Genomic DNA, 19,038 nt, shown 5'->3' with positions numbered 1-19,038 from the left:
GAACCTCTCTGCCCTACCAATCACACACGAGCACACTCAGAACCTCTCTGCCCTACCAATCACACACGAGCACACTCAGAACCTCTCTGCCCTACCAATCACACACGAGCACACTCAGAACCTCTCTGCCCTACCAATCACACACGAGCACACTCAGAACCTCTCTGCCCTACCAATCACACACGAGCACACTCAGAACCTCTCTGCCCTACCAATCACACACGAGCACACTCAGAACCTCTCTGCCCTACCAATCACACACGAGCACACTCAGAACCTCTCTGCCCTACCAATCACACACGAGCACACTCAGAACCTCAGTGCTCTACCAATCACACACATGGGCACACTCAGAACCTCAGTGCCCAACCAATTACAGATTTACACACACTAAATGCATCAGCCATTTTTTTTGTTGTTGCAGTAACTCGAGCCAGGGCTGACAAGTTTGGTCTATCATTTTGAGGCCCAGAAATTCCAGTGTGTCTGAATAGCACAGCAGCGCGCCAGAGGGCTCAGAGGAAAAAGAGGACCAGAGAAAGAAAGAAAAAGAGAGCGAGGACACAGACTACGCTAGGACGGCGCCGGAGCACAAGGCAGATGGCTTCACGTGCCCCCAACCAATTGTCTTTTTAAAAATGTATCTGCGTTGTTGTATGAGCTGAATACAGCCATAAGCAAACAAGAAAACGCTCACCCAGAGGCGGCGCTCCCAGTAGCCGGGGACTTTAATGCAGGGAAACTTAAATCAGTTCTACCAAATTTCTATCAGCATGTTAAATGTGCAACCAGAGGGAAAATAACTCTAGAGATGCATACAAAGCTCTCACCTCACCCTTCATTTGGTCAAATCTGACCATGATTCCATCCTCCTGATTCCTGCTTAGAAGCCAAAATTAAAGCAGGAAACACCAGACTAGATCCATTTAAAAAAGTGGTCAGATGAAGCAGATGCTAAGATACAGGACTGTTTTGCTAGCACAGACTGGAATATGTTCCGGGATTGAGGAGGACACCACATCTGTCATTGGCTACATCAATAAGTGCATCGATGACGTCGTCCCCACAGTGACCCTACGCTAGAGGGACGCCAAGACGTTACGCGACGGACGCCAAGACGATACGCGACGGACGCCAAGACGATACGCGACGGACGCCAAGACGATACGCGACGGACGCCAAGACGATACGCGACGGACGCCAAGACGATACGCGACGGACGCCAAGACGATACGCGACGGACGCCAAGACGATACGCGACGGACGCCAAGACGATACGCGACGGACGCCAAGACGATACGCGACGGACGCCAAGACGATACGCGACGGACGCCAAGACGATACGCGACGGACGCCAAGACCATACGCGACGGACGCCAAGACGATACGCGACGGACGGCCAAGACGATACGGGACGGACGCCAAGACGATACGGGACGGACGCCAAGACGATACGGGACGGACGGCGAAGACGATACGGGACGGACGCCAAGACGATACGGGACGGACGCCAAGACGATACGGGACGGACGGCCAAGACGATACGGGACGGACGGCCAAGACGATACGGGACGGACGCCAAGACGATACGGGACGGACGCCAAGACGATACGGGACGGACGGCGAAGACGATACGGGACGGACGCCAAGACGATACGGGACGGACGCCAAGACGATACGGGACGGACGGCCAAGACGATACGGGACGGACGCCAAGACGATACGGGACGGACGCCAAGACGATACGGGACGGACGCCAAGACGATACGGGACGGACGCCGAAGACGATACGGGACGGACGCCAAGACGATACGGGACGGACGCCAAGACGATACAGGACGGACGGCCAAGACGATACGGGACGGACGCCAAGACGATACGGGACGGACGCCAAGACGATACGGGACGGACGGCCAAGACGATACGGGACGGACGCCAAGACGATACGGGACGGACGCCAAGACGATACGGGACGGACGCCAAGACGATACGGGACGGACGCCAAGACGATACGGACGGCCAAGACGATACGGGACGGACGCCAAGACGATACGGGACAGACGCCAAGACGATACGGGACAGACGCCAAGACGATACGGGCAGCTGAAGACTGCAGTGAGGAAACAACGTCTACTTGGTATTCTATGAGGAAGTAGCCAGGCTTCTGTAGCCTGTAAGTTTCCTGAAACCCCCAAAAAAGGAAACAAATACTTGGAGAAAGAAGCAGAGAGACGTATCTTCTGAAGTGGTCAGAGGGAGAGAGAGCACACAGAGACGTATCTTCTGAAGTGGTCAGAGGGAGAGAGAGCACACAGAGACGTATCTTCTGAAGTGGTCAGAGGGAGAGAGAACACACAGAAACGTATCTTCTGAAGTGGTCAGAGGGAGAGAGAGCACACAGAAACGTATCTTCTGAAGTGGTCAGAGGGAGAGAGAGCACACAGAAACGTATCTTCTGAAGTGGTCAGAGAGAGAACACACAGAGATGTATCTTCTGAAGTGGTCAGAGAGAGAGAGAGCACACAGAGACGTATCTTCTGAAGTGGTCAGAGAGAGAACACAGAGATGTATCTTCTGAAGTGGTCAGAGAGAGAGAGAGCACACAGAGACGCATCTACTGAAGTGGTCAGAGAGAGAGAGAGCACACAGAGACGTATCTTCTGAAGTGGTCAGAGAGAGAGCACACAGAGACGTATCTTCTGAAGTGGTCAGAGAGAGAACACACAGAAACGTATCTACTGAAGTGGTCAGAGAGAGAACACACAGAAACGTATCTACTGAAGTGGTCAGAGAGAGAACATACAGAGACGTATCTACTGAAGTGGTCAGAGAGAACACACAGAGACGTATCTACTGAAGTGGTCAGAGAGAGAGATCACACAGAGACGTATCTACTGAAGTGGTCAGAGAGAGAGATCACACAGAGACGTATCTTCTGAAGTGGTCAGAGAGAGAGAGAACACACAGAGACGTATCTTCTGAAGTGGTCAGAGAGAGAGAGAACACACAGAGATGTATCTTCTGAAGTGGTCAGAGAGAGAGAGAACACACAGAGATGTATCTTCTGAAGTGGTCAGAGAGAGAGAGATCACACAGAGACGTATCTTCTGAAGTGGTCAGAGAGAGAGAGAACACACAGAGACGTATCTTCTGAAGTGGTCAGAGAGAGAGAGAACACACAGAGATGTATCTTCTGAAGTGGTCAGAGAGAGAGAGAACACACAGAGATGTATCTTCTGAAGTGGTCAGAGAGAGAGAGAACACACAGAGATGTATCTTCTGAAGTGGTCAGAGAGAGAGAGAACACACAGAGATGTATCTTCTGAAGTGGTCAGAGAGAGAGAACACACAGAGACGTATCTTCTGAAGTGGTCAGAGAGAGAGATCACACAGAGACGTATCTTCTGAAGTGGTCAGAGAGAGAGAACACACAGAGACGTATCTTCTGAAGTGGTCAGAGAGAGAGAACACACAGAGACGTATCTACTGAAGTGGTCAGAGAGAGAGATCACACAGAGACGTATCTACTGAAGTGGTCAGAGAGAGAGATCACACAGAGACGTATCTTCTGAAGTGGTCAGAGAGAGAGAGAACACACAGAGACGTATCTTCTGAAGTGGTCAGAGAGAGAGAGAACACACAGAGATGTATCTTCTGAAGTGGTCAGAGAGAGAGAGAACACACAGAGATGTATCTTCTGAAGTGGTCAGAGAGAGAGAGATCACACAGAGACGTATCTTCTGAAGTGGTCAGAGAGAGAGAGAACACACAGAGACGTATCTTCTGAAGTGGTCAGAGAGAGAGAGAACACACAGAGATGTATCTTCTGAAGTGGTCAGAGAGAGAGAGAACACACAGAGATGTATCTTCTGAAGTGGTCAGAGAGAGAGAGAACACACAGAGATGTATCTTCTGAAGTGGTCAGAGAGAGAGAGAACACACAGAGATGTATCTTCTGAAGTGGTCAGAGAGAGAGAACACACAGAGACGTATCTTCTGAAGTGGTCAGAGAGAGAGATCACACAGAGACGTATCTTCTGAAGTGGTCAGAGAGAGAGAACACACAGAGACGTATCTTCTGAAGTGGTCAGAGAGAGAGAACACACAGAGACGTATCTTCTGAAGTGGTCAGAGAGAGAGCACACAGATCCATACCTCATCGTACATCATTACATTTCTATTGTGGAAATGGTCAGTATGTTTATAGGACTATAACATGTACTTTGACATTTGGAAGAAAGAAAAAATAAACTCATTACAAAAAGGACTTCCTCAAGCTTTTCACTGCAGTGCATCATGGTACAGTGGACTGACTGATCACATTTTTGGAAGACGAATGGCAGTGATATTAGCCTGCCACCTGGTTCGGCTGCATGTGATGTGAACAAAGCCAAACAACTCAGCGCTTTAAGTGTAAACGTCCTACACCAGAACAATGAATAAAAAAAGGTGCACCGTCTCTACCTCTCACGCTCTCTCACAACAAGCTCCATGTCAGAGACAGAGCGGTGGATGAGAGGAACGCTGTGAGTTTTGCATGTTAGACACACAAAATGGTAACCCGACAGCTTGTAAACATAGCTCTTTTCTCCGTACCGTGGAGAGGCGAGTACTAGCGGTTTCCACATTACGGCAGCATAACCAGGTATTCTGTACACTGTGTTGAACAACACAAGTGTTCCTCAAGTCGACCTCTATTCATCCGTAGAGGGTTGGTCCACCTCTCTCATGGATCCAGTCTGGTCCTCACATCTCAGTGTGAGGAGGTGAGAGCCACAGAAGCCAAACACCCAACCCTAGTTAGTGTGTGTGTGTACGTACGTACACACACACCACACTGGGCTGGCGTGGTTGTCTGCTGTTGGGAGTCCGGTTGGATATACTGGCAAATTCTCTAAGAGAACGTTTGAGGTGGAGAAATTAACATAAAATTATCTTAGTTAGTATACATACATACATACATACATACATACAACTACATACATACATACATACATACATACATACATACATACATACATATACATACATACATACATACATACATACTACATACATCATACATACATACATACATACATACATACATACATACATACATACATACATACATACATATACATACATACATACATACATACATACATACATACATACATACATACATACATACATACATACATACATACATACATACATACATACATACATACATACATACATACATACATACATACATACATACATACATACATACATACATACATACATACATACATACATACATACATACATACATACATACATACATACATACATACATACATACATACATACATACATACATACATACATACATACATACATACATACATACATACATACATACATACATACATACATACATACATACATACATACATACATACATACTACATACATACATACATACATACATACATACATACATACATACATACATACATACATACATACATACATACATACATACATACATACATACATACATACATACATACTACATACATACATACATACATACATACATACATACATACATACATACATACATACATACATACATACATACATACATACATACATACATACATACATACATACATACATACATACATACATACATACATACATACATACATACATACATACATACATACATACATACATACATACATACATACATACATACATACATACATACATACATACAACATACATACATACATACATACATACATACATACATACATACATACATACATACATACATACATACATACATACACTGCCGATTTTGCAGGTTTTCCTACTTACAAAGCATGTAGAGGTCTGTAATTTAAGTAGGAAAATCGACAGTGTATCAAAAACTTGTTCTCCCCACTGTATATGTGTCTCCTACTATTAAAACAACGATGCAGTAAAATGATTTCCATTTGCAAAGTCAGTCTTTACTGTCTGGCAGTATCAGTAGCTGTAAGCAGGGCTATACAGGAAAGCAATCGGTGACTGGAACAGGAAGAATTAAAGTTAGAGGACAATAGGCCTCCATGAGTTTCCTGCCTTCTCTGCTGCTGTTGTTGGAGTGAAGCCTACTGCTAAAACAAATACCTTACTTCCAGGGTGTCCACTATACAGTGGACGCTCTGTTGTTGTGTCACTCACACACAACCTCAGTGCTTCTCCATGTTAAGCCCAGACATTCACACAGCCCAACCACTAGCCAGGAGTCAGTAGCTGGTAGCCACTAGACTCACCAGTAGCCACTAGACCCTAGACTAGCCAGTAGCCACTAGCCCCCGGTAGCCACGAGACTAGCCACCTAGCCCCTAGCCTAGCCACCTAGCCCCTAGACTAGCCACCTAGCCCCTAGACTAGCCACCTAGCCCCTAGACTAGCCACCTAGCCCCTAGACTAGCCACCTAGCCCCTAGACTAGCCACCTAGCCCCTAGACTAGCCACCTAGCCCCTAGACTAGCCACCTAGCCCCTAGACTAGCCACTAGCCAGTTGCCCCTAGACTAGCCACTAGACAAAGCAGTAGCCACTAGACTAGCCAGTAGCCCCTAGACTAGCCACGAGCCCCTAAACTAGCCACGAGCCCCTAAACTAGCCACGAGCCCGTAGCCAGTAGCCACGAGCCGCTAGCCAGTAGCCACTAGCCAGTAGCCACAAGCCCCTAGCCAGTAGCCACTAGACTAGCACTAGCCCCTAGACTAGCCACTAGCCCCTAGACTAGCCAGTAGCCCCTAGACTAGCCAGTAGCAACTAGACTAGCCAATAGCAACTAGACTAGCCACTAGCCAGTAGCCACTAGACAAAGCAGTAGCCACTAGACAAAGCAGTAGCCACCTACACTAGCCAGAAGCCACTAGACAAATCAGTAGCCCCTAGACTAGCCAGTAGCCACTAGCCCCTAGTCACTAGCCCCTAGACTAGCCACTAGACTAGTCAGTAGCCACTAGACTAGCCACTAGCCACTAGACTAGTCAGTAGCCACTAGACTAGTCAGTAGCCACTAGACTAGTCAGTAGCCACTAGACTAGTCAGTAGCCACTAGACTAGTCAGTAGCCACTAGACTAGTCAGTAGCCACTAGACTAGTCAGTAGCCAGTAGCCACCAGACTAGCCAGTAGCCACTAGGCCAATGCCAGGCTCAATCCCCTGTCCCTTCTCCCCGAAGTGTACACTAATCATCAAGGCTTGAAAAGCATTTGATTGGTTCAGCATGGCCTGCACAGCGTACAGGACTCCTGTTATCACTGTGGTGTACTCAGTAGCTGTTACAGGGAGCTGGGTGAGTCATGGTTAACAAATACAATCACAACACAGAACTCCAACTTAAGCAATTAAAAGAGTCTTATGTCATTGATAAGTGCTTCTGTGTTCTCCAACAGCCGTACAGGGAAACGACCTGTTTTTGACCTTGGCTCTCGGAGGCTTAGCACCACGCCGCCGGTAATCACGTCGAGTACAGTGCATTCAGAAAGTATTCAAACCCTGTTGTAACTTTAATGTGTTACAGAGTTAATGTTTAAGTTAATTCATTGATCCCTCTCCCCCTCAGTCTCCCCCTCAGTCTCCCCCTCAGTCTCCCCCTCAGTCTCCCCCTCAGTCTCCCTCTAAACATATTTCTTTACAGTTATTTAAATATGTTTTTGTACACATTGTATTGGTTTGTTTTCCCACATGTTTTTACGTGACAGCCTCATTTTAAAAATGTATAAAATAATTTTTTTCCCCCCTCATCAATCTAAAACACAATACTCCATAATGACAAAGCGAAAACAGGGTTTTTAGAATTTCGGGCAAATGTATTAACATAAGTAACAAAAATACCTTATTTACATAAGTATTCAGACCCTTTGCTATACGACTCAGGTGCATCCTGATTCAATTCATCATCCTTATGAAGTTTCTATAACTTGATAGGAGTCCACCTGTGGTAAATTCAATTGATTGAACATGATTTGGAAAGGCACACACACCTGTCTATATAAGGTCCTGCAGTTGACAGTACATGTCAGAGAAAAAAAACAAGCCATGAGGTCGAACAAATTGTCCGTAGAGCTCCAAGACAGGATTGTGTCAAGGCACAGATCTGGGGAAGGGTACCAAAAATATTCTGCAGCATTGAAGGTTCCCAAGAACACAGTGGCCTCCATCATTCTTAAATGGAAGAAGTTTGGAACCACCAAGACTCTTCCTAGAGCTGGCTACCCGGCCAAAAGGGGGAGTAGGGTCATTCTTCTCGGGGGAGAAGGGCCTTGGACAGGGAAGTGACCAAGAACCCAATGGTCACTCTGACAGAGCTCCAGAATTCCTCTGTGGAGATGGGAGAACCTTCCAGAAGGACAACCATCTCTGCAGCACTCCACCAATCAGGCCTTTATGGTACAGTGGCCAGACGGACACCACTCCTCAGTAAAAGGCACACGACAGCCCGCTTGGAGTTTGCCAAAAGGCACCTAAAGGACTCTGACCATGAGAAACAAGATTCTCTGGTCTGATGAAACCAAGATTTAATTATTTGGCCCGAATGCCAAGTGTCACATTTGGAGGAAACCTGACACCACCCCTACGGTGAAGCATGGTGATGGCAGCATCATGCTGTGAGGATGTTTTTCAGTGGCAGGGACTGGGAGACTAGTCAGGTTCGAGGGAAAGATGAACAGAGCAAAGTACAGAGAGATCCTTAATGAAAGCCTGCTCAGGACCTCAGGCTGGGGAGAAGGTTCACCTTCCAACAGGACAACGACCCTAAGCAGACAACGCAGCAGCGGCTTCGGGACAAGTCTCTGAATGTCCTTGAGTGGTCCAGCCAGAGCCTGGACTTGAACCTGATCGAACATCTCTGGAGAGACCTAAAAATAGCTATGCAGGGACGCTCCCCATCCAAATTGACAGAGCTTGAGAGGATCTGCAGAGGACAATGGGAGAAACTCCCCAAATACAGGTGTACCAAGCTTGTAGCGTCATACCCAAGAAGACTTAAGGCTGTAATTGCTGCCAAAGGTGATTCATCAAAGTACTGAGCAAAGCGGTAACCACGCCGAGCAGGCGGTAACCACGCCGAGCAGGCGGTAACCACGCCCGGCAGGCGGTAACCACGCCCGGCAGGCGGTAACCACGCCCGGCAGGCGGTAACCACGCCCGGCAGGCGGTAACCACGCCCGGCAGGCGGTAACCACGCCCGGCAGGCGGTAACCACGCCCGGCAGGCGGTAACCACGTCCGGCAGGCGGTAACCACGTCCGGCAGGCGGTAACCACGTCCGGCAGGCGGTAACCACGTCCGGCAGGCGGTAACCACGTCCGGCAGGCGGTAACCACGTCCGGCAGGCGGTAACCACGTCCGGCAGGCGGTAACCACGTCCGGCAGGCGGTAACCACGTCGAGCAGGCGGTAACCACGTCGAGCAGGCGGTAACCACGTCTAGTACAGTATCTGGGGCATTTGATGCCTGTGCTCTTTGGTAAATATCAGGAGTTTCATTGGCTGCTTCGAGCTGGGGTGACACGGTTGGGACATTAGACAGTTTGAGGAATCGTGTTTTTTCTCCGCCGGTCATGTTCTGTGGAATCTTACAAAGGTTTGACTATAGATTAAGTTAAATCACCTAAATGTAGCATGCTCAGCCATGGTGAATAGTAACTTCAGACAGGCTCAGTTTACATAGAAAGAATGCCCATTAAGTAGAGAGGTGATTCAGTGACACTTGGGAGGACAATGGAATTGAATTAAAAGGCTTATTCGTTGCTAAAAGTAGAAGCGACACGTTTCGGTTTTTGGCCTTCATCAGCGTATTTACAGAATAATGCAGATAGTTCCCGAGTCCTAATCATAAATGTGTCCCCTGGAGGGAACACCCTTCATGGTGTTCTGGTGGATCCTATTGAAGGCTCTCCTTGTGACTTTGACCCAGAGAAGACCAGAGAAAACCCAAAGGAGAGAGTAACCTATTACCTCTGTATTATCCAGGGAATGTGACCCCAGGAGGTCAGGAGTCAGGGCAGTGGCCATCTGGGCTGGGTTGGCGCCATACACACATTCCAAGAGATTTAGATCACAGAAAAAGCAAGCATCAACATGGAACAGAAGGGGTAGAGGGGTGTGTGTGTGTCACTGTATAACTGAGCTGAGGAGGAGGTGACAGCTACAACAACAGGTAGACAAAGAGAAGCAGGTGACAGCTACAACAACAGGTACACAAAGAGAAGGAGGTGACAGCTACAACAACAGGTACACAAAGAGAAGGAGGTGACAGCTACAACAACAGGTAAACCAAGAGAATGTTTGAGTGTCATATGGAAACCGATTCATTAGTTTTACTAAAACATTAAAAGGATAAATGTGTGTAGCTATATTATAGAATAGAAACAGTAGCTTTGAGTAGGTCTCTACCCGTCACAGAGGAGTGTGGGAGGGAGGAGTACAGGCACATACTGTAGTGTTTATGGTGCCAACAGAAAGGCTGAAGCCAAAGAGTTGCTGCCTGCTATTGACGCTACTTTTGGGGCCGACGCTACTTTTGGGGCCGACGCTACTTTTGGGGCCGACGCTACTTTTGGGGCCGACGCTACTTTTGGGGCCGACGCTACTTTTGGGGCCGACGCTACTTTTGGGGCCGACGCTACTTTTGGGGCCGACGCTACTTTTGGGGCCGACGCTACTTTTGGGGCCGACGCTACTTTTGGGGCCGATGACAAAACTAGACAGGAGAACCGTACTGGTACTATAACCTACCTACTTGCATGACTATTACAGCTTAATCAATACCTGAACCAAATACTACCTGTCCTGACATCTAACCTGCTTTGTAGTGTGTGTGTGTGTGTGATGGGGAAGGTTTACCAGCCAACCAGCGGTGGGCCATCTGATCCTTCTAACACTCCCCTCCCTCCTCCTCTGGCTAGGGGAACATATTTTCCTCGTACACATGTTATGCAACTATATCTCGCTCTCTCTCATTACATTAAGGCCACACACACACTGCCCCCCCCCCACCCACCCCCAGGGCCCATCCATAACCCTGCAGCAGGAAGCCAAGCCACACTAGGAGGAAAGAATCAGGAAGTACATTCTGTCAACTTCTCCAACAGCACTAGTTCCGGGCCGACTTTGACCTGGCACGAGTGTTTCCTCCTCTCTCTCTCACCCCCCCCCCTCACCCCCCTCCGCTCATATCCTCTTGGCTTTTATCTGTTATTCCTCCCCCTCTTCTACCAGCCAGAACCCCCCCCCCCCCCTCCTCTTCTATTTCACCTCCAATTAGTAAAGGCAGCCTCCCAACCTCAACCTCCCAGCCTCAAGTGTGTGTGTGTGTGTGTGTGTGTGTGTGTGTGTGTATGTATGTATAATACCAAGTGTGTAACAGTGTGTGAATTGATCTATAGGAACTCTCCGGGCCAGGGACTCACAGTTCCTGTCCACACACAACCAATGTAACATGCACTTCTATCACACACACACACACACACACACACACACACAAAAATGTTAACATGCCTTGAGCATAAATACACAAGCACATCCTGTAAATAAACACATTAATCTATAGCAGAGTAAATACACAATCTTACACCACCTAGCCTACATGCACTGCACACATAAAGCACCCACCAAACAAACATTATAAAGACCATTTATTTAGTCACAGCACAAGTTATGTCAGGCATGGGGTCATTTCAAACCCCCAAAAGAGGAAAACAATCTGGGTCAAAGTTCAAGTATGAGAGAAACCAAACCCCTGCTCCTCTGCAAAGAGCACATTAGGGCTCAATGAAAATCAGATCGTTGGCCTGATTTAAATTTATTTGTACAATTTCTGCGCTATCAAAAAATTATTATTATTATTTTTCTAATCTAAAAATACATTGGATGTTCTAAATCCACAACAACGCCTAAAAACCACACCCTTTAAAGCAAGCCCAGCGCCAGCGTGAAGAGCCCGTGTTCGATTAGCTGGGATTCTGTTGCGCTCATGTGATTGCAGAGTTTGCAAAACAAAAATGGCCACTGGATTGATGCAAATAATATCGATGTCATTCTGCCAGGTAGATATAGTCTACTTTGTAGTTAACATGTAATTGTGAAAACCTTTCCGTCTCTACCAGAAGAAAGGTTATCTTTAGCATCTAACGGCTGAACAAAGTGTAGACACAAACACACACGCATTCCTGCACCGTTTCAGAAAGTTGCATGAAAATACAAAATCACAGATGCATGTTGTTAATGTCATTTACCTTGGCAAATTAATGCATTTTCTATTAAGTTCAATACATTGTTGAATTCCATTGTAATGTCTGCGCACCGCACCGGTCTGTATCAAGAACAGCAACTTTGCTGAGTTTAACCGCTCAACAGTTTCCCGAATTGAGGCCGTTCTGAGGACAAGGGGGTGCAGTTGAAGGAATGTGGTATTTATAGTTTTCAGCACACTGTACGGTGCCTTCAGAAAGTATTCATACCCCTCGACTTACTCCACATTTTGTGACAAAACGGATTACATTATTATATGTCTTTTTTTATCTCAGCCATCTACACACAATACCCCATAGTGACAAGATGTTTGTAAAAAAAAAATGTTTTAATGGTTTTGTGAATGTGAAGTTGGGCGATTAGGCCTGGCTCGCAGTCTGCATTCCAATTCATCCTGAAGGTGTTCGATGGGGTTAAGGTCAGGGCTCTGTGCAGGCCAGTCAAGTTCTTCCACACCAATCTCGACCAACCATTTCTTTATGGACCTCGCTTTGTGCATGGGAGCATTGTCATGCTGAAACAGGAAATGGCCTTCCCCAAACTGTTGCCACAAAGTTGGAAGCACAGAATCTTCTAGAACGTCATTGTATGCTGTAGCGTTAAGATTTCCCTTCACTGGAACTAAGGGGTCTAGGCCGAATCATGAAAAACAGCCCCAGACCATTATTCCCCCTCCACCAAACATTACAGTTGACACTATGCATTGGGGCAGGTAGCATTGTCCTGGCATCCACCAAACCCAGAGTCATCCGTCGGACTGCCAGACGTTGAAAGAAAACGCATTTCCACTGCTCTAGAGTCCTATGGTGGGAGCTTACTTGTGTCAAATCGGCAGTTGGCAACCCATCCCTTCTTACTTGTGTCAAATCGGCAGTTGGCAACCCATCCCTTATGGGATTCATTGACAAACATCGGGATAATTCAGTGATAATTCTTCTTCCGGCTAAAACTATAATCTTGCCCGCTACATATGAAGTTGGCTCTTTTACAAATGGGGGTCAATGTAAAATACAGCTTGTGGGCGTGGTCGACTGAGTATCTGGCTAAACCACCTATAACAAGCATACCACTGGTGGGCAGTGGCCCCAGACTAGTGCCTGTCATCAGACAGACAGCCATGTCCTCTCAGCCTACATGTGCCTGCAAGTTCCATCTCAGAGGAGTTCTAGAATGCTTTGTCCTGAGGAGGGAAAAATACAAAATGGCCACCGACTACCATCGTCTACTGGTTGGGCCATGTAGCCTTTTCCTTCCCTTCTGTCCTGTGATGAATGTGCAGGAGCAGGAATGCTGTGTGTACCTGGGAGCAACATTTGAAAAGCATAGCCATGTTTGTTCTCTTCTCTGGACTCAAACTCTTCTCCTTTTCTCACGGTCTACCCGTTTGCAAGCAGCACTCGTCTCGGCCGTGTCCACCTTCCCTCCCTCCTTCCTTCCTTTTTTCCACCCTCGTATGAAAATAAAGTTTAAAAAAAGAAAACCACACTGGGCCACAATGTCAGCGGATGAGAGAGAGCGAGACGGAGCCCGCTCAATGTCAGCGGATGAGAGAGAGCGAGACGGAGCCCGCTCAATGTCAGCGGATGAGAGCGAGCGGGAGCCCGCTCAATGTCAGCGGATGAGAGCGAGAGGGAGCCCACTCAATGTCAGCAGATGAGAGCGAGAGGGAGCCCGCTCAATGTCAGCGGATGAGAGAGAGCGAGACGGAGCCCGCTCAATGTCAGCGGATGAGAGCGAGCGGGAGCCCGCTCAATGTCAGCGGATGAGAGCGAGCGGGAGCCCGCTCAATGTCAGCGGATGAGAGCGAGAGACGGAGCCCGCTCAATGTCAGCGGATGAGAGCGAGAGAGACGGAGCCCGCTCAATGTCAGCAGATGAGAGCGAGAGAGAGACGGAGCCCGCTCAATGTCAGCAGATGAGAGCGAGAGACGGAGCCCGCTCAATGTCAGCGGATGAGAGCGAGAGACGGAGCCCGCTCAATGTCAGCGGATGAGAGCGAGAGACGGAGCCCGCTCAATGTCAGCGGATGAGAGCGAGAGACGGAGCCCGCTCAATGTCAGCGGATGAGAGCGAGAGACGGAGCCCGCTCAATGTCAGCGGATGAGAGCGAGAGACGGAGCCCGCTCAATGTCAGCGGATGAGAGCGAGAGACGGAGCCCGCTCAATGTCAGCGGATGAGAGAGAGGGAGAGAGACGGAGCCCGCTTAATGTCAGCGGATGAGAGAGAGGGAGAGAGACGGAGCCCGCTCAATGTCAGCGGATGAGAGCGAGGGAGAGAGACGGAGCCCGCTCAATGTCAGCGGATGAGAGCGAGGGAGAGAGACGGAGCCCGCTCAATGTCAGCGGATGAGAGCGAGAGAGAGACGGAGCCCGCTCAATGTCAGCGGATGAGAGCGAGAGAGAGACGGAGCCCGCTCAATGTCAGCGGATGAGAGCGAGAGAGAGACGGAGCCCGCTCAATGTCAGCGGATGAGAGCGAGAGAGAGATGGAGCCCGCTCAATGTCAGCGGATGAGAGCGAGAGAGAGACGGAGCCTGCTCAATGTCAGCGGATGAGAGCGAGAGAGAGACTGAGCCCGCTCAATGTCAGCGGATGAGAGCGAGAGAGAGACGGAGCCCGCTCAATGTCAGCGGATGAGAGAGAGGGAGAGAGATGACCCGTAATGAGTTTGCAGCCCTGAAGGAGAGATAAAGAGCAGGGCACTGATCTGAAGAGAAGCAAGGTGTGTGTGTGTGTTAGGAGAGAAACCTCTTAGCAGGACAGAGGCGAGTGAGGAGGGGAGAATCTAAAACAGTTTCTCATCACTAGACTACAGTACATCTACATCCAGGAGCTCTAAGGCCTGTTGGTAGCCAATAGCAACAGTAGGGTTTTTTCCCCAACCGATGGTCACATGTTCAGGAAAAACTCACAAAAGCAAAGAACGATGCAACACAAGCCTTCGGGTAAAATAAAATCACGGCGTTCATGCTAAAGCTTCTCTTACTGATGTTTCAGAAGCAGTGCAGCCACTGGCTAGCTACTAGCCTAGCGCATTCATATGGTTTGGCACGCTTCCCTCTTTCTAATGAAGCCAAGAAGGATGGTCAAAAATGTGCAAAATGCACAAACATCATTCTTGCCTAAAAATGCTAACCACCCCTGTTATTGTAATGGTGAGAGGTTAGCATGTCTTGGGGGTATGATATAAAATGCTAACCACCCCTGTTATTGTAATGGTGAGAGGTTAGCATGTCTTGGGGGTATGATATAAAATGCTAACCACCCCTGTTATTGTAATGGTGAGAGGTTAGCATGTCTTGGGGGTATGATATAAAATGCTAACCACCCCTGTTATTGTAATGGTGAGAGGTTAGCATGTCTTGGGGGTATGATATAAAATGCTAACCACCCCTGTTAGTGTAATGGTGAGAGGTTAGCATGTCTTGGGGTTATGATATAACATGCTAAGCACCCCTGTTAGTGTAATGGTGAGAGGTTAGCATGTCTTGGGGGTATGATATAAAATGCTAACCACCCCTGTTATTGTAATGGTGAGAGGTTAGCATGTCTTGGGGGTATGATATAAAATGCTAACCACCCCTGTTATTGTAATGGTGAGAGGTTAGCATGTCTTGGGGGTATGATATGTGCGTCTAACATTATTCAGGATTAATTCAGTATTATGTATAATCATGGTAGCAGCCACATGAATGTAGAAGTGTTTAGAAACATATCCTATTATTTCTTATTTCTCAATAAAAGTGACTCCAAAACAACACATTATTTACCCTTCATTTCTATTGGGCACAAAATGATCTGAAACACAACCAAAACAAACAGCAAATGTATCCAACAAGTTTGTAGAGTCACTAGCTTGACGTAATCATTGCGTGCTATGGAATTTGGGACCAAATATTAGACATTGACTACTTTAATACACAAGAGAAATTTGTCCCAATCCTTTTGGTCTCCATTGTACATGTAACAGATCACTCCCTATTTCTGGCCGCAGACAATGACAGGACTGGTTTAAAAATATATATATTTTTGAATGAGTCGGTGTTTTAAAACTTTTGACCGTAAGCTATATATATATATAAATATATATATATATATTTTTTAAATACATTTTGTTTAGGAAATCAGGTGATAAAATGAGCTGAAAAGACGAGTTCCACTTTTTGTTTACATGTATACTTCTCCGTTTTTTGAGATGCCACTTTTTCCAGTTTATGAAATTGGAATTTTCATTTTACTTCCGGATTTGACTGCATTCAATTCTAATTCATCCCAAACCTGCTTGGTGATGGGAGGGGGGGGGGGGGGGGGGGGGGGTGACAATGGTGCCCTGTGTGGTTGGGTGAGGTGCCTGAAAAACAGCAAAAACAACAAAAGAGCACAGCCCTCCACAGCAGTACGAACTTCGACCTGGAAAGCGCCCTCTGTTGCGCAAGAGACTGTCTGTGGGGCCAAACAACATTCACAATAACAGAACACCGTGTGCCATCAGATCTCTCTCTCCCTCTCTCTCTCTCTCTACCGAGAGCATTGCTCTTTTTAAATCAGAGGACTTTCCTCCATCTCCCTATCAGGACACCTCAGGTGACAGAAACCTTGTTAAAGTAGTTACCAAGGCTTCTAAAACAACGTCAAACACTGGCCCACATGTTACTATTTATGAACACCCCCCCCACCCCCCCTTCTGGTCTGGAACCAATCTAAAGCTATTCACAAAAGACCAGAGGACATTACTGGAACAAACCTAAAGCTATTCACAAAAGACCAGAGGACGTTACTGGAACAAAATAATTGAAAATTCCATCACTAATTTACAACAAAAAAAAATCAAATAATAATAATAATAATAATAATAATAATAATAAATATATATATATATATATATATATATATATAATAAGGTGTATTTAACCAGGCAAGTCAGTTAAGAACAAATTGTTATTTACAATGACAACCTTTACAACATGCAATAAGATTTTACTGAACTACAGTTCATATAAGGAAATCAGTCAATATAAATCAATTAATTAGACCCTAATCTATGGATTCACATGACTGGGAATACAGATATGCACCTGTTGATCACAGATACCTTAAAAAAGGCAGGGGCTTGGATCAGAAAACCAGTCAGTAGCCTCAACCAGTCAGTTAGCATGTCTTGGGGGTATGATATAAATTGCTAACCTCCCCTGTTATGGTAATGGTGAGAGGTTAGCATGTCTTGGGGGTATGATATAAATTGCTAACCTCCCCTGTTATGGTAATGGTGAGAGGTTAGCATGTCTTGGGGGTATGATATAAATTGCTAACCTCCCCTGTTATGGTAATGGTGAGAGGTTAGCATGTCTTGGGGGTATGATATAAATTGCTAACCTCCCCTGTTATGGTAATGGTGAGAGGTTAGCATGTCTTGGGGGTATGATATAAATTGCTAACCTCCCCTGTTATGGTAATGGTGAGAGATTAGCATGTCTTGGGGGTATGATATAAATTGCTAACCTCCCCTGTTATGGTAATGGTGAGAGGTTAGCATGTCTTGGGGGTATGATATAAATTGCTAACCTCCCCTGTTATGGTAATGGTGAGAGGTTAGCATGTCTTGGGGGTATGATATAAATTGCTAACCTCCCCTGTTATGGTAATGGTGAGAGGTTAGCATGTCTTGGGGGTATGATATAAATTGCTAACCTCCCCTGTTATGGTAATGGTGAGAGGTTAGCATGTCTTGGGGGTATGATATAAATTGCTAACCTCCCCTGTTATGGTAATGGTGAGAGGTTAGCATGTCTTGGGGGTATGATATAAATTGCTAACCTCCCCTGTTATGGTAATGGTGAGAGGTTAGCATGTCTTGGGGGTATGATATAAATTGCTAACCTCCCCTGTTATGGTAATGGTGAGAGGTTAGCATGTCTTGGGGGTATGATATAAATTGCTAACCTCCCCTGTTATGGTAATGGTGAGAGGTTAGCATGTCTTGGGGGTATGATATTTGCGAGTCTGTAGCTTTCATTATTCAGGATTCATTCAGGACTATCTGTAATCATGGTAGCATCCACATTAATGTAGATATTTTAAACATATTCTATTCTTATTTACAATAAAAGTGACTCCAAAATGACACAACACATTATTTAACATTAATTTCTATTAGGCACAAAATAACTGGAAACAAACCAACACATTTCTAGAATCACAAGCTTGATGTCGTCATTGTATGCTATGAATTTGGGACCAAATCCTACAATTTTGACTACTTTAGTACACATTAAAGCGAATTTGTACCAATTCCTTTTGGGGGGGAGGGGAGGGGAATAAGTACAGAAATTGCTGTAATTTCTTAACGGTTCCCCCGATATGGATGAAAATACCGTCAAATTAAAGCTGGCGGTTTGCACTTTATCCTCATAGTCATTGTTTGATTTCAAAATCGAAAGTGCTGGAGTGTAGAGCAAAAAAATACAAAATACAAAGAGTCACTGTCCCAATACTTGGAGAAACACCACGCCAGCTCCATTCAATCAACCAGAAAACCCACAACGACTAGCGACAGCGTGTAAAACCAGAGGAAATTGCACCCTGAGCAAAACCTACTAGAAGAATGACCTCCTCCACTCCTCTATGCTAGCTAGGCTACCTGCCCGTTATCGTACAGAAACAGACGGCGCTGCCTGGCCAATGAATGTCACTTCTCAGTCTACTGATGACCAAAGACTATTTTAAAATGACATTTGTTCCTTTA

The 19,038-nt window shown here is 46.4% G+C and overlaps 1 protein-coding gene across 2 annotated transcripts in view; it reads right to left on the bottom strand.

Annotated features, from left to right (window-relative positions):
• Positions 1-19,038, bottom strand: part of insrb (insulin receptor b) — a 178,663-nt gene that overhangs the window by 99,954 nt on the left and 59,671 nt on the right. The gene's annotated exons all lie outside the window — the stretch shown is intronic.

The sequence above is a fragment of the Oncorhynchus kisutch genome, linkage group LG13 (genome assembly GCF_002021735.2).
Source record: "Oncorhynchus kisutch isolate 150728-3 linkage group LG13, Okis_V2, whole genome shotgun sequence".
NCBI classification, from domain to species: domain Eukaryota; kingdom Metazoa; phylum Chordata; class Actinopteri; order Salmoniformes; family Salmonidae; genus Oncorhynchus; species Oncorhynchus kisutch.
This window is presented reverse-complemented; position numbering and strand designations above follow the sequence as displayed.